General features: G+C 31.6%; 1 long non-coding RNA gene across 1 annotated transcript; it reads right to left on the bottom strand.

The window, feature by feature from the left end:
* Positions 1-8,683: 8,683 nt before the first annotated feature.
* LOC121968059 lies at positions 8,684-10,241 on the bottom strand. Its single transcript, XR_006107911.1, has 6 exons — positions 10,112-10,241; positions 9,855-9,893; positions 9,659-9,722; positions 9,235-9,309; positions 8,844-9,027; positions 8,684-8,751 (listed from the first exon to the last, which is right to left on the bottom strand). It is a non-coding gene; the product is annotated as an uncharacterized LOC121968059 (long non-coding RNA).
* Positions 10,242-18,350: the final 8,109 nt, after the last annotated feature.

Raw genomic sequence — 18,350 nt, 5'->3', positions numbered from 1 at the left:
CCTCCACGGTCGGATCGGACATCTTTAATTTTCTTACCTAGTTGAAGTTCAACTTCGGCTTTGAAATTTTTGAACATCTCCAAAGATTACGATTTCTCATAAATAAGGTACAGATAGCCAAATATGGAATAGTCATCTATGAAGCTAATAAAATATGTGTGCCCATTCCAAGATGCCTTAGGGAATAACCCACAAATATCCGTATGTATTAGCTCCAAAACATCACTACAACGGCTAGCTCCATTATTCCTTTTGTTAGTGGTCTTCCCCTTAATACACTCTATGCAGACGTCAAAGTCTGACATATCAAGGGAATCGAGAATTCCATGTGACATTAACCTTTTTAGGCATTGTTTGGATATATGTCCTAAACGCCTATGCCACAACATGAAAGAATTATAGTTAGTCAATTTACGTTTTGTACCTATACTATACATTATCACGTTGTCAACTGCAAGAGTAAAGGTGTTCAATTTATGAAGCTTATCAACCAAGGAACCATTGCCAACCAACACTGAATTAAAGAAAATACTGAAAACTCCATTTCTAAATGAACAAAAATAACCTGATTTGTCCAAACAAAAAATTAAAATTAAATTCCGTCGAAAAGACGGTACAATAAATGTATTTTCTAAATCCAGAAAGACATTGGTTCCTAAACAAAGCCTAAAGACACCAATCGACTCGACTTTAGCCTTCTTTCCATTTCCTGTATAGATGTATCTTTCACCATCAAGCGGAAGTCGGCTCCTGAGACAACCCTACATAGTGACACTTATGTGAGTAGTAGCACCGGTATCTATCCACCAAGTGTCAGTGGGTACAATAGCTAAATTGACTTCTGAACTAACAAAATTAAGAAATTTACCTTTCTTTACACGCCAGTTAGCGTACTTGAGGCAGTCTTTCTTCATATGACCTTTCTTCTTGCAAAAGAAACAAGTGGATTCCTTATCCTGCTTCTTGTGCTCCTTATGGTCATTGTCTCCGGAATCTGGAGTTTGTTTTCTTTTTCCTTTCTTATTGATCCTCTTTCATTTCTTGCTCGTACTTTGAGAACCAGATGCTAAGTGAGCACTCTCAGATGTCTCAATCTTTAGTCTCTCCTCCTCTTGCACGCATTGGGCAATAAGCTCATTCAATGTCCACTTTTCCTTTTGAGTATTATATGATATCTTAAAAGGAGTGAACCGTGCAGGTAAAGACATCAAAACGAAATGCACTAACATACCCTCAGACATATCAAGTTTTAGTGCTTTCAGACTTGTCGCTATATTGGACATCTCCAAAATGTACTCCCTTATATTTCCTTTACCATTATACCGTATGGTTACCAACTTCGTAAGAAGTGTGGTAGTCTCGACCTTTTTATTTGAGGTGAATCGGTCTGCTAATTGGTTTAGAAAACTCTTAGCATCTTCTCCCTTTGTTATTGAGCCCTTTATTGGTGCCAGTATGGAAAGCTTCATGATACTTAGACACATACGATTTGATTTCTCCCACAACTGAAATTCAACTCTCTGCTCTATAGTGCTAGCACTGGTCAGAGGTGCGGGACGATCATTCCTTAATGCATAGTCTAAGTCTATGCAGCCTAAGACTACGGTTACGTATTCTTTCCATTCAGCAAAATTCGAATCAGGTAATGTTGGGATGTTATTAATGCTGGTAGTTACAGATTGCACTGAAATTAAAGAGAGAAATTTATTTAAGCTCACGATTTTACTAAAGTCAAGAACATATTAAGTAATATAAAATTATACAAATAAAATAAAATTTTAAATGCATATAAATGGGCTCTTTATGAGATACCAAGTACAACATAATGTGTCTTCTTTTGGCCCGACACATTATTTGTTAGCAATACTATCTAATATAACTCAAACTTTAATTGACCACACAATGTGCCTTCCTTTGGGCCGACCCATTGTGTGCATAATATGATACTTTATATGAGTTATATTTTGATCTATAGCTTACAACGACCTTAATCGGCCACATAATATGTCTTCCCTTGGGCCGACATATTGTGTGCATGATCTGAACAAAATAATATTTTGTTCTATAGTTGTAAATTATCTTATGCATATATCTAACATAAAAGTAACCTTCCTTTAGATCGATTACTTTTAACATAGATATATGTCTACCAACACAAAATGCACTAAACCTACCTAAGGTGTCTTCCTTTGGGTCGACACATTAGTTCAACTTAGTAGCACGTTGTGTAGATAGACCTAAGAAAAATACTAGGAACTTAATTCGAATAGAAATTACTTAATCAGCCTTAACAGCATAAAATTAGACCTATTAATCGAATGATACCTTATGATAATCGATTGATTTTATTTAATTGATTATCAAAATCGATTTAAAAGTCTACTATATACGACTACATCACTAACTATATATATATATATATATATATATATATATATATCCCTTATGAAATTAAAATTTTCTTTAAATTCTACAATTAAATAGTATTAATTAATACTATTTAACTTCTTAATTATTTAACTTCTATAATTAAATAATTTTACTGTTTCAACGAAACAATAATTCTGTTTCACCGAAACAGTAAATATATATATAAACGCAGAAACAGTATATATATATATATATATATATATATATATACGTTTTTTTTTTCGGATTCCGCTTCAAGTTATATGAAATTTAATCCATCAAACCCTTTCTTTTGCATGAAACAGTAAGACTGTTTCAGAGTTTTATTACACGAAACAATAATTTAATATTTATTTAATCGATTATAAGGAAATAATCGATCAAAACATGAATGTTAATCGATTAAAAAAAACTGAAATTAATCAATTAAAATTGACATACGACAGTCGTAAGTTTAAGGCAGGAAATAATTTAAGAAAAAATTCTTAATCAATTTTTTATCAATTTTATTAGATGTTTTAAATTTGATAATATATTAGTTAATTAAATCCATTCGTTAAATTATTATTACATGGAAGATCAAGTTTTTTCCTAGACTTTCTATACAAAAGATTTCGACGACCAAATAATTATATTATATTAAAAAAACTTAATCTAGATAAATCGACGAAAAATTCAAACTTTATAGCCAATAAAAACGATGAAACAAAAAACTTGGCACTGATATCAATTGAAAAGTTCTCATAAAACCTAAGCTGCATGAATTCTAAACAACCGAAATAAAAATTCAAATAGGAAAAACAAGAATATATAAGCATGGATCTTGGTTTCGTCGAAAACTTGGCATAAGAAACTAATAATACATAAACATAACGACAAAGAACCTGATTGAAAAGTCATATCTTTGTCCTTCAGCATCGTTCAAAAGATCCTGTGGAATAAGAAGCAGCGGAAAGAAAAAAGTAAGGGGGTGTTTGGTTCTTTCCTAGGAATAGGAATCGGAATGAGAATCATTGTATTGTGGAATGGGAATAGGTATGAGCATGGATATCACTCTTAAAAGCAATGTTTGGCTAGTTGTATATCTTCTATCGGAATAAATCAAAGTTTCCTTTTTTACCCTTAAAGGAAAATAAGAGAAAAAATTAGATGTGAGAGAAAGATGAATGTGAGAGAAAAAAATGATGAAAGAGAATGATGAGAGAGAAAGTATTATGAGAGAGAAAGTGTGATAAGAAAGAATGTAGAGAGAGAAAGTGTGATGAGAGAAAATGAAAAAAGAGAATGTGATTGGAGAGAGCATGATGAGAGAAAATATGATGTGAGAAAAAGTATGATAGGAGAGGATGAAGAGAGAGAAAATATAGTGAGAAAAAAATGAGGAGAGAGTGTGTCATGAGATAGATTGAGGAGAGAGAAAGTATGGTGAGAGAAAAAAAGAACAGTGAATATGATGGGAGAGATTGAGGAGAGAGAAAATATGATGAGAGAGAAAGTGTGTTGAGGAAAAAAGGAGTAAGTGTGATAAGAGAGATTGAGGAGAGAGAAAGTATGAGGAGAGAGAAAGTGTGTTGAGAAAAAAAGGTAAGTGTGATAAGAGAAATTGAGGAGAGAGAAAGTTTGTTGAGAGAGACAGTGTGTTGAGGAAAAAAGGAGTAAGTGTGATAAGAGAGATTGAGGAGAGAGAAAGTATGAGGAGAGAGAAAGTGTGTTGAGAAAAAAAAGGTAAGTGTGATAAGAGAAATTGAGGAGAGAGAAAGTTTGTTGAGAGAGACAGTGTGTTGAGGAAAAAAGGAGGAAGTGTGATAAGAGAGATTGAGGAGAGAGAAAGTATGTTGAGAGAGAAAGTGTGATGAGAAAAAAAAAAGTGTAATGAGAGAGATTGAGGAGAGAGAAAGCATGATGAGAGAGAAAGTGTGATAAGGAAAAGAAGAAGGAAGATAGGGATGTAAATGAACCAAGCCGCTCGCGAGCTATTCGAAGCTCGATTCGATAAAAGCTCGTTTGAGCTCGTTTAATGATGCTCGTTAAGATAAACAAACCAAGCTCAAGCTTCGCAGTATTCGGCTCGTTAGCTCGTGAACACGTTCGTTAAACTCATTAAGTAATTTTTAAATAATAATAATAATAATTTTGATATTGAATTTATAGATTTTACACTCTACTTATGAAAAATATAGACAAATATATTAAATTTATTTATTAGAATAAAATTATAAATTTTAATAATATTATTATAATTTTCTCTAAATATATAATGTAGTTTTTAATGAATATTTAAATTTATGATTTATATTTATTAAGCTCGTTTAGGCTCGATAAAAGCTCGAATAAGCTCGTGAGCCATGAATATATTCGTTAAATAAAGCTCGAGCTCGGCTCGATTATAAACGAGTCAAGCTCAAACATTCAAGAGTTCGGCTCGGCTCGATTACACCCCTAAAGGAAGAGAATGCGATGGAAGAGATTGAGGAGAGAGAAAGTATGATGAGAGAGAAAGTGTAATGAGAAAAAAGAGGAAAGAGAGTGTGATAGGAGAGATTAAGGAGAGAGAAAGTGTGTGATAAAATGATGAGAGAGAAACTATGATGAGAGAGAATAAGGAGAGATAAGTGATATGAAAGAAAAAATTAATAAATATATTTTGATATTTGATATTAATGGAGAAAATTTTAGTTTTAAGTCAAGGGTATTTTTGGAATAAGGGAATATTTTGATTGATGAAAATAGGGTAATGACTCATTGAAGGGGGGTACATGAGAATGAGTTATTACCCAATTTCAAGGATTCATTCCCTTATTTGTATTCCTATTCCTATAATCCAAACATTAACAATGGGAATCAATGATTCTTATTCTCATTCCCCACTCCTATTACCTTAAACCAAACGCCCCCTAAGTCTTCCGAGAGACTTAGGGGATGACGGCGTCAAAAAACTTTAGGTCAATGGGAAACCAAAAACTATATCAAGATCCTTCTAAGTCTTTGGGGACTAACCCTATTTATAGTTGACATATATTATTAGCTCATCGATAATAATAAACGTGAGATTATAAGTCCATATATACTGAACATTTATTATCAGTATATAGATGATAATAAATACGGGACTAAAGGTTCTACACATATAAAATTCACATACAATTACTCGAAACTCATTAGATACAAGTTAGATCATTTTAAAGGATTCGGATCATATTCACATATGTAACTTATAAATAAATCCACTAAATAAAGATAATTATATCCAACATGTTCTTCCGAAAGCAAGCTTGGAGTTCACAAGTTGTGAACCGGTAACCACGAAGCGGGCTGCAATCATGTCGTGCACCAGCGGCTGTGCTGCTCATCGGCGACCACGTCGAGAAGTCGGCGACCGACTGCCATGGTCAGCGACCACGCCTTCGTCGCAACGAAAGAAACGTTCGTTGTAGAAATGAGAAATTTTTTGATTTTTTAAATAAAAAGAAAATAAATTCTCTTCTCATCAAATTCTCACGTGCAATCTTGTCAAAGGAAAAAGTTTTTCCCATGTATTAAAACTTTTTCAATCGGAAGCGTGAGAAGATATCTCATGTGACTGAACCAATTTGGTTCATTTGAACTAGACCAGTTTGATCCTTTTAGATTATGATTTAATTTAAATTATTAATTAATTTAATTCAATTATATTGGATTGAATCTAATTGTGCCGGATCATTTCAAATTTGATCAAGTGAGCTAAATTTATTCTAATGAGCCATATTTGATTAAATTTGGCTAATTTATCCATTGAATCAAAATTGATCAAATGAGATTTGATTTGATGAATAAATCTCAGTTAGACTCAAATAGACTTAAGTTAAATAATAATAATAATTGAATATTTAATTAGATTAATTTTAATAAGGACGGGGACTTAGGATTCAGTTACTCAATTCATCGATCAAATGTGTCAATGAAGTGGAACACCTCAAATAATGAAAATTTAATTTTTTTATTTACTTAATTATTTTGTTTATTGGTTCTATCCATATATGTGAATTGAAATAAATTAATTTTATTATTAGTTTGTCGATTAGTACTGATATTATTATTTTCAATTTTAGATGTCGAGAATGATATAAACGATGACCCATCGTGATATATGATGAATGAGTTGATGGAGGAAATTGAAGAGATTGGATATGACCTGATTTACAGACTCAGAGGATATATTAGACGACTCGATCAATTATTCTGGAAGCTCGAGAAGAAAGATTTTTCAATTATAGATAATTACAAGATCTTGGTTTTTGGTTTAATCGCCACCGATACACCTCAATGAAATATCACACCATTTATGAGGGCATTTCGAAGGGTGAATCTCATATGTACAGTTATGTATGGAGCTACTTTATCATGTCACTACAAAAAATAAGACATTTTGGGACAAAATTAGGGACGAATTTTAAAAAAAAATTCGTTGCAAAAATTTTAGGGACAAAATTTGGGACGAAAATTTTTTCGTCCCAAAATGGTTGATGCCAACTTTTGGAACGAATTAGGGATTGTTGCAAATTTGGGAACGAATTTGGGGACGAATTTGGCGACGAATAAAATTTTCGTCCCCAAATTCGTTGCAAAAAAGTATACAAATTTGCAACGAAAATTATTTTTGTTGCAAACTTAGGAACAAATTTGGGGACGAATTCACATAAATTTACTGCCAAATTTGTCTCTATTTTTGCAACAAATTTGGGGACGAATTCGGTAACAAATTATATTTTGTTGCCAAATTTGTCCCTAATATTGCAACGAATTTGGGGACAAATTCGGTGACAAAATTTTTTTTGTTGCCATTTTTGTTCCTAAGTTTGCAACGAATAATAAATTTGTTGCAAAACTGGCAACGAATTTGGCAACAAAAACTTGCCAAATTCTTTGATAATCATAAGATCAATTTTCGTCCCAGAATTCGTCCCAGATTCTGGGACGAATTTTGTAGATTCGTCCCAGATTCTGGGACAAATTTTGGGACGAATTTTGTGGATTCGTCCCAGAATTCGTCCCAGAATCTGGGACGAATTCTGGGACGAAAATAATTTTATCCCAAATTACGATAGAATTGGGACAAATCATTTTCGTTGCCAAATTCGTCCCTATATCAAATATTTTTTCCAGCTTCAATTTATTTCTGCAATACAATCCAAATACATAAAAACCAAATTCAAATAACAAATAATATGCATTCAACACATCCTAATTTAACATTCAACACATCCTAATTTAACATTCAACACATCAACTCATAATTCAAAAAATATAAAGATTTCAACAAAGTTTATAAAATCCATCTTGTTCAACAAAGTTTACAAGTTCAACAACCCAATGTTTTATAAGTCCATCATCCATCCAACAACACTAAGAATACATATAGTCATCTTCGTGTGCCACAAAATCTTTGATCCCCATCAAATCTCCTTTGCCTACATAACAACAAACAAATAAACTAGATTATGTGTAACAAGAAATATTGTAAATAGTATACGATATGGCCATGTAAAAAGAATAATTGGAAACAAAACATAAATGTGAAATTCCTTAAACATTCTAATAAAAGCCCTAATTCTAATAAAAGTCATATTTACCAACGATATGAATCATCCATGTCATAGCAACGGTAAATAAAATTATAAGCATTATTTTGAAGCTAAGTACATGTATCGTAACTATGATACAACCTAATATAATTGGCACATCATATAGAGAGAAAAAGAGAGAGATCTTGTGAAGTATGGTATTAGGGTTCAAATTTTCTCACTTAGTTAACTTTATTTTTCATTTTAATTTGCTGAATTTATAGTTTTGTCTTTGGTTGGTATTTAATGTAAACTAAAGGATGTTTAAAATAATTGTTCCTTTCATTGTGTTAACTAGTTGACAATTTCATATGAATAACTTTAGCACATTTTTAACAACTCTTTGCAAAATATTAAGGTAGGAGGATGCATCGTTATCTAGTAAAGAATTTTAGAATAGTGTGATGTAATTCTAGATGAAATATAGAACTTTTATGTATCTATATAGTTTTGAGACTGTACATAGATCAAATTCAGAACTTTTATGCATCATTATCATTGAAGACAAAACAAGAAAGAGCAGCTTATCAAAAGAAGGAACACAATTAAACAACTATTTAAAGCTAACTTTAACATAATTATTTAAAGTTAACTTTATATAATTAAACAACTATAACATAATTATTTAAAGCTAACTGTATATATAGATCAGTAAATGCATATTAATGAACTTAGGAATACCGAAAAGAGGTGAACAAATACAGTTGTCTTCAACTACAGTGAGATCACACCAAATTGAGACCTGCACAAACAACATTATCAAATCAGGACAAAAATAAAGTTAGAGTATTAGAGACTTCATTCATATTGCCTAGTTAGAGACTCCAAACGAACCTCTGGATTAGTAGCTCGAGAATCTCTATCAAAGTGCCTTCCTCTTTTTGTTCCTTTCTTCTTTTTATCTTTTTTACCCAAATCATTGGATTCATGTGCCAAAGTATGAGAACCATTTGATATTATAGATTGCTCCAAATTTATGCATTTCAGATATAGAGTTTGCCAGACAAACATTTTCCTTCTTTGAATTACAATACAAGCATAACTCAAGTAAATAACAGAATATGAAACATAATTGAAACAGAGTAAAATTGAGTTCACATTTTCAAAGAATCAACAAAGCTCCTACAACAATATGTTATTTATTGCTTCCATGTACCACATGAACCCAGCCAAACAATAAACCAATTAAACAACAAATAAAATACAACTGAACCCCACAACTTACCTTGAACCTTCTGCACCTTCTTCCTGACCTATCCTTACAACCTTCACAATGTATACGGACTATAAGAACACATGTCTGCAATTGAAAACATGTACTGATTAATACGCATGAAAGTCAATATTTTCTACAAATAATTCAATTCTCATTTCATTAAAAAATATAGAAACTAAAAATTAAAACATATTATTGAAGAAATCACAATGAAATCCTGAACAATGTACTTGGTGTTGATTTCTTAGCAAAGATTTGGATATACCATTTTGATTAGTCATCTCGTCAAAGAGTCTCTGAGTTATCTGAAACGATTCTTAATAAATAAATGGCAAATCTAAAATCATTTAACTGAGCTCTTACTAGTTTCTAGAACTAAAACCCTCATCAACGATCTCTAACCCTTGCAGAATCGAGGACAAATAAAACTAACCTTATTCATTGGCTTTGTAGGATCGAGGAGTTATCTTGGATAGCCATAAACCAGGGAAACAATACTGCAGAGGCAAATCAAGCATAAGAGAAGGCGCATATCAATGGTAAAGAGCAGAAAAGAGATCAATCCTAAGTCAAGTGCGAGAAATCAAACCAAATTTAGGAAAACAAGCATGTTTTTATAGGAAACTTACATCAAGATGCTGCTGCATGATCTTGGGCTTCTTCTTCAACTGCAGAGGGAGACGGCGGTTAGCCACGGCAAGGCCCACGCCGGCGGCCAGACGCCGGCCAGCCAGCGCCTGGCGGTGGCCAGCCACACGCCGGCCAAGCAGCGGCTTGGCGGCGGCCAGGTAGGGCCTGGCGCCGGGCAGGCAGCGCCTAGCGGCGGCCAGCACGCGCCGGAGAGAGGGAGATCCGAGAGAGGGAGATTCGAGAGCAGTGGGCTTACCAATCGAAAACCTTCCACGGCCGGAGATCAAGCGGTCGTCGCATATCACGCCGCCATCGTCGGTTGGAGATGTGGCCGAAACCCTGGAAATCGCAGGTTGGAAGGGGAACGGGGGAGAAAGAAATGGGGGAAAACAAGAATCGGAATGGGATGTAGACATAGGGTTATTAGCATCAAATTTTTTTTGTTCCCAATTTTGACCCTAATCTGGGACGAATCTTGGATTCGTCCCAAAATCTGGGACGAATCCTGGATTCGTCCCAGAATTTATTTTTTTTTTTAATAAAAAAGGGAAAAAATCAAAAGGAATAAATACAGACCTAGAGACATCGGAATTTAATGAAACAAGTTTCTATGCGTTCGTATCATTGTCCTGATCGTAAATCTATCAATAAAAATATTTTTTACCAAATATATATATATTTGGAATTTTTTAATCCCAATTTGACCTTATTTGGTGTTAAAAATTCAAATTACTGAAAATAATAATTAAAAATTATGGATGATGACGTATTTACGATTAGCTCAACGATACCAATGCATAGAAACTTGTTTCATCAAATTCCGAGGTCTCTAGGTCCATATTTAAGCCTTACATGTTTCATTTTAATTATTTAAAAATAATTTTAGGTTTGGGACGAATTTTGGATTCGTCCAAAATTTTGGGACGAATCCAGGAATTCGTCCCAAAGTTTGGGACGAATCTCTGGATTCGTCCCAAAATTTGGGACGAATCCAGAGATTCGTCCCAAAAATTTAATCATTTTTTTAAAAAATAAACAAACTTGGACGGCTTAAATACGGACCTAGAGACATCGGAATTTGATGAAACAAGTTTCTATGTGCTCGTCTCATTGTCATGATCATAAATCTATCAATAAAAATAGTTTTTTACCAAATATATATATATTTGGAATTTTTTAATCCCAATTTGACCTAATTTGGTGTTAAAAATTCAAATCACTGAAAATAGTAATTAAAAATTATGGATGATGATGTATTTACGATCAGCTCAACGATACGGATGCATAGAAACTTGTTTCATCAAATTCCGAGGTCTCTAGGTCCTTATTTAAGTTTTCGGACACTAATTTACAAACGTTTAGTACACAACACATTTTTAGTTAGTATCAATCTATAGATGTTTTAAAAAATATCTACATAGAGATATCGGAATTTGATGAAACAAGTTTCTATGTGCTCGCCTCATTGTCATGATCATAAATCTATCAATAAAATATTTTTACCAAATATATATATATTTGGAATTTTTAATCTAATTTGACCTAATTTGGTGTTAAAATTCAAATTAATGAAAATAATAATTAAAATTATGGATGATGACGTATTTACGATCAGCTCAACGATCTGAATGCATAGAAACTTGTTTCATCAAATTCGAGGTCTCTAGGTCCATATTTAAGCCTTACATGTTTCATTTAAATTATTTAAAATAATTTTAGGTTTGGGACGATTCTGGATTCGTCCCAAATTTTGGGACGAATCCAGAATTCGTCCCAAAATTTGGGACGAATCCAGTATTCAATTTAATCATTTTATTAAAAATAAGCAAACGGATTAAATACGGACCTAGAGACATCGAATTTAATGAAACAAGTTTCTATGTGCTCGTCTCATTGTCATGATCATAAATCTATCAATAAAAATATTTTTAACAAATATATATATATTTGGAATTTTTAAATCCCAATTTGACCTTATTTGGTGTTAAAAATTCAAATTACTGAAAATAATAATTAAAAATTATGGATGATGACGTATTTACGATTAGCTCAACGATACCAATGCATAGAAACTTGTTTCATCAAATTCCGAGGTCTCTAGGTCCATATTTAAGCATTACATGTTTCATTTTATATTTAAATTTATTTTTTTTAAATTATTTTCAATTTTGGGACGAATTGGATTCGTCCCAAATTTTGGGACGAATCCAGGAATTCGTCCCAAAGTTTGGGACGAATCTCTGGATTCGTCCCAAAATTTGGGACGAATCCAGATTCGTCCCAAAATTTCATTTTTAAAAATAAACAAACTTGGACGGCTTAAATACGGACCTAGAGACATCGGAATTTGATGAAACAAGTTTCTATGTGCTCGTCTCATTGTCATGATCATAAATCTATCAATAAAAATATTTTTTACCAAATATATATATATTTGGAATTTTTTAATCCTAATTTGACCTAATTTGGTGTTAAAAATTCAAATCACTGAAAATAATAATTAAAATTTATGGATGATGATGTATTTACGATCAGCTCAACGATACGGATGCATAGAAACTTGTTTCATCAAATTCCGAGGTCTCTAGGTCCTTATTTAAGTTTTCGGACACTAATTTACAAACGTTCAGTACACAACACATTTTTAGTTAGTATCAATCTATAGATGTTTTAAAAAATATCTAGATAGAGATATTGGAATTTGATGAAACAAGTTTCTATGTGCTCGCCTCATTGTCATGATCATAAATCTATCAATAAAAATATTTTTTACAAAATATATATATATTTGGAATTTTTTAATCCTAATTTGACCTAATTTGGTGTTAAAAATTCAAATTACTGAAAATAATAATTAAAAATTATGGATGATGATGTATTTACGATCAGCTCAACGATACGAATGCATAGAAACTTGTTTCATCAAATTCCGAGGTCTCTAGGTCCATATTTAAGCCTTACATGTTTCATTTTAATTATTTAAAAATAATTTTAGGTTTGGGACGAATTCTGGATTCGTCCCAAATTTTGGGACGAATCAAGGAATTCGTCCCAAAATTTGGGACGAATCCAGAATTCGTCCCAAAAATTTAATCATTTTATTAAAAAATAAACAAACTTGGACGGCTTAAATACGGACCTAGAGACATCGGAATTTGATGAAATAAGTTTCTATGTGCTCGTCTCATTGTCATGATCATAAATCTATCAATAAAAATATTTTTTAACAAATATATATATATTTGGAATTTTTTAATCCCAATTTGACCTTATTTGGTGTTAAAAATTCAAATTACTGAAAATAATAATTAAAAATTATGGATGATGACGTATTTACGATTAGCTCAACGATACCAATGCATAGAAACTTGTTTCATCAAATTCCGAGGTCTCTAGGTCCATATTTAAGCCTTACATGTTTCATTTTAATTATTTAAAAATAATTTTAGGTTTGGGACGAATTCTGGATTCGTCCCAAATTCTGGGACGAATCCAGGAATTCGTCCCAAAGTTTGGGACGAATCTCTGGATTCGTCCCAAAAATTTAATCATTTTTTTAAAAAAATAAACAAACTTGGACGACTTAAATACGGACCTAGAGACATCGGAATTTGATGAAACAAGTTTCTATGTGCTCGTCTCATTGTCATGATCATAAATCTATCAATAAAAATATTTTTTACCAAATATATATATATTTGGAATTTTTTAATCCCAATTTGACCTAATTTGGTGTTAAAAATTCAAATCACTGAAAATAATAATTAAAAATTATGGATGATGATGTATTTACGATCAGCTCAATGATACGGATGCATAGAAACTTGTTTCATCAAATTCCGAGGTCTCTAGGTCCTTATTTAAGTTTTCGGACACTAATTTACAAACGTTCAGTACACAACACATTTTTAGTTAGTATCAATCTATAGATGTTTTAAAAAATATCTACATAGAGATATCGGAATTTGATGAAACAAGTTTCTATGTGCTCGCCTCATTGTCATGATCATAAATCTATCAATAAAAATATTTTTTACCAAATATATATATATTTGGAATTTTTTAATCCCAATTTGACCTAATTTGGTGTTAAAAATTCAAATCACTGAAAATAATAATTAAAAATTATGGATGATGATGTATTTACGATCATCTCAACGATACGGATGCATAGAAACTTGTTTCATCAAATTCCGAGGTCTCTAGGTCCTTATTTAAGTTTTCAGACACTAATTTACAAACGTTCAGTACACAACACATTTTTAGTTAGTATCAATCTATAGATGTTTTAAAAAATATCTACATAGAGATATCGGAATTTGATGAAACAAGTTTCTATGTGCTCGCCTCATTGTCATGATCATAAATCTATCAATAAAAATATTTTTTACCAAATATATATATATTTGGAATTTTTTAATCCTAATTTGACCTAATTTGGTGTTAAAAATTCAAATTACTGAAAATAATAATTAAAAATTATGGATGATGACGTATTTACGATCAACTCAATAGATACGAATGCATAGAAACTTGTTTCATCAAATTCTGAGGTCTCTAGGTCCATATTTAAGCCTTACATGTTTCATTTTAATTATTTAAAAATAATTTTAGGTTTGGGACGAATTCTGGATTCGTCCCAAAAATTTAATCATTTTTTTTAAAAATAAACAAACTTGGACGAGTTAAATACGGACATAGAGACATCGGAATTTGATGAAATAAGTTTCTATATGCTCATCTCATTGTCATGATCATAAATCTATCAATAAAAATATTTTTTACCAAATATATATATATTTGGAATTTTTTTAATCCCAATTTGACCTAATTTGGTGTTAAAAATTCAAATTACTGAAAATAATAATTAAAAATTATGGATGATGACGTATTTACGATCAGCTCAACGATACGAATGCATAGAAACTTGTTTCATCAAATTCCGAGGTCTCTAGGTCCATATTTAAGCCTTACATGTTTCATTTTAATTATTTAAAAATAATTTTAGGTTTGGGACGAATTCTGGATTCGTCCCAAATTTGGGACGAATCCAGGAATTCGTCCCAAAATTTGGGACGAATCTAGAATTCGTCCCAAAAATTTAATCATTTTATTAAAAAATAAACAAACTTGGACGGCTTAAATACGGACCTAGAGACATCGGAATTTGATGAAACAAGTTTCTATATGCTCGTCTCATTGTCATGATCATAAATATATCAATAAAAATATTTTTTAACAAATATATATATATTTGGAATTTTTTAATCCCAATTTGACCTTATTTGGTGTGAAAAATTCAAATCACTGAAAATAATAATTAAAAATTATGGATGATGACGTATTTACGATTAGCTCAATGATACCAATGCATAGAAACTTGTTTCATCAAATTCCGAGGTCTCTAGGTCCATATTTAAGCCTTACATGTTTCATTTTAATTATTTAAAAATAATTTTAGGTTTGGGACGAATTCTGGATTCGTCCCAAATTTTGGGACAAATCCTAGATTCGTCCCAGAATTTGGGATGAATCTTCGATTCGTTCCTAAATTTGGGATGAATCCAATATTTATCCCTAAATTTGGGACAAATTATTTTTTCGTTCCAGATTTGGGGACGAATTTAGCAACGAATTATTTTTATGTTGCAAACTTGAAACGAAATTTTTTTGTTGCAAGTTTTGTTGGTTATTTGGGTCAAAATTTATTTTCGACCCTAAATTTGTTCCAATTTTGGGACGAATTTTTTTCGTTCCAAATGTTTGTCCCCAAAGTTGTATTTTTTTGTAGTGTGTGGATCAAGAGGATTCTGAAGTGTTTAAGGAGGATCCACAAGAGAATCTGATAGAAAATCCTAAAGTTAGTCTACTTAAGATTGCCCTTATTGAGTCAAGGATGAAAGGGATAGTATTAAACGTTGCTCTAATATTTGTCTTAGTGGTAGTGGTATTAATTTATCTAGCTTATTAAAATATTATTGTTGTTACTGTCATTATATATGAATAGTATTAGTCCATTAAATGTAATAAAATCATATAGTAAAAATTGTTACATATAACAATACTATTTTATGAAATGTTATGTTATGGGTTGATAAATTAAAAAAGAAATGTTATAGGTTAAAACATTAAATGCAATTATGTATAAATTTAATTTTATATATATATATATATATTCAATAAAACATTCGACGACCAATACTATTAAACTGTATTGTAATAATTATGGTTCATACTCTTGTAATTTGAATGTTTTTTTAATCAATATTAAAATCATGTTATAGTATGCTGCAATATATAGATTACTTACAATCAATATCAATTAATATTATATTATAAGAAATTAAAATGTAAGTCATATTTTTTATATATAAAATAAAAAATAACACCCTTTTAATTTAAAAAAAATACACGAAGGTCTCATTTACGTCCATGCCCCATCTTACCTTTTATAATATATTGGTTCTAAAAGTAATTAATTTTAATTACTAAGGACATCTGCAGTGGGATAATATATGTTATAAATTTCTTAATATAAATCTCTTTTTCACTATATAGATGGGGTTTATAATTTTTTTTTATAAATCTGTATCAAAATCTTGAGACCAAGTTTATAAAAAAAATAACGGAGAGAGGATAGAGAGAGAATTTTTAAAAAAATTGAGTTTTTAAAAAAGAGAGGTTTTATGATAATAGAGAGTTGTTTTTAAAAGAAGTAAAGTTTTTAATTTTTGTTATGATAATGATGTGACAGAATATAAATCTTTTTAAGAGGTTTACGACTATGGATGTCCTTTATACTTAAGTTCGAGTACATCCAAAAATTGACAGAAATTTTAAGCTAAAATGACAATAGGATTTCCAAAGGAGATTCTTTACAAATAATCAATGGTTAGGATTTGATCTAATCAGATCGGACGACAAAAAAAAAGTTTTTTTTTTAAGAAGACTATTTGTATTTTGCAGTGCGGCAAGAGAGAGAAAAAGATAGAAGATCAACAAGCGTAGCTAAGTTGGTAGGTAAATTTGTATCACTATAGTAAAATTTAAATTTTTGGAGATTCAATTTCTTAAAGAATAAGTTATTCTTACCTAAGAGGCCACTTAGTATGGTAATTTACTTCCCTTTTACAAGATTTCGGAACGGACAATGGAGACGGGTATGAGGGACGCTATCACCTTGAGAAAAAGATGATTTAATATGAACTTGATCAAAATATATTACATGCTATTTATTCGATTCTCATATACTATCAGCCTCGGTCCTAACAATCAAGAGGCCCAGATGAAATGATGAAAATATATCTTTAATTTTTTTTCATAAAATAAAAATTATTTATAATAATTTCTTTTAATTTTTTTAAATATAAAATCATCTATAATATTATTAATTTTCAAAATATATTGAACTGCTAGTGCAGCAGTGTAGGGAAGAGGTAAAGGCGTAGCTTCGCTGTGAAGCCATCGTGGAGTCGCCGATAGAAAGGAGAGCAAATTGTAAATAAAAATGAAAATAGAAGGCGAAGAGAAAAACGATGTAATTGTAAAAAAATTTTAAGAGAAAAGAGAGAATATAGAAAAGGAGAACGTTGGTGGAAATTGCAAAAGCTTGAGCGCTTGTAAAGCGGCGGAAGAGAAGGTTTGAAACGTTGAACTTGTCTGCTTGTGCGGCTGTGGAAGAAAGGAACAACAGTGCAAGGTTTAGAAATTCTTAAAACAATTAATATATATATAAAAATTATACAAATATTTAAATATTGTGGGCCCCATCCATACTTGGGGCCCTGGGCAATCGCCCAGGATGGCCCGGCCTCTGGGCCGGGCCTGTATACTATATATTTATAGGATATTTTTTTAAATAAGACATATAATTATGAGATACTGAACTTCTAAATTACCATCACAAATGTTTAATTTCCTGATTTACTTCGACAATGAAAATTTTCTTCGGAATAGGATCGGTTGCGTATTACCTAATTCAATATATTTTTTTTTCTGGGTATTAAATCATGAAAAAAGAAATATAAAGAGAGAACTTCTAAAATATCTAAAATATTTATTATTATTATTATTTAAATGTCTCCCATTTATTAATGTCAAAACACCGAAAAGTCTATTATGGTCATTATGATACTTGATGCGGGGATAAAAGACCCACCTCAAGGTGGGGCAAGGTCACGGTGGAAGTCAAAATCTAGACGTGATCAACCCCCCTATATCACTGGTCGGTTGGGTAACTCACTTGCTCGACCGAGATAAGAAATATCCTATCCAACATCATCATAGCTCGCCCACGTACCGAGGTTCTGACACTCAGAGAAGCATGTGCCGGTGAGGCACACGCCGAGCGACCAGCCCGCTTGGACTTACATCAAATCTCGGAACCAGCAAAGTGGGGTCACGACCGAGTAGAGTACATTCAGACACAACTCCACTCACCACAACAGCGGAGCTCGGACAATGGAAGATTGGAAGGTTGGTCGAGCGACCATCCC

The sequence above is a fragment of the Zingiber officinale genome, chromosome 3B (genome assembly GCF_018446385.1).
Source record: "Zingiber officinale cultivar Zhangliang chromosome 3B, Zo_v1.1, whole genome shotgun sequence".
Taxonomy (NCBI): Eukaryota; Viridiplantae; Streptophyta; class Magnoliopsida; order Zingiberales; family Zingiberaceae; genus Zingiber; species Zingiber officinale.
This window is presented reverse-complemented; position numbering and strand designations above follow the sequence as displayed.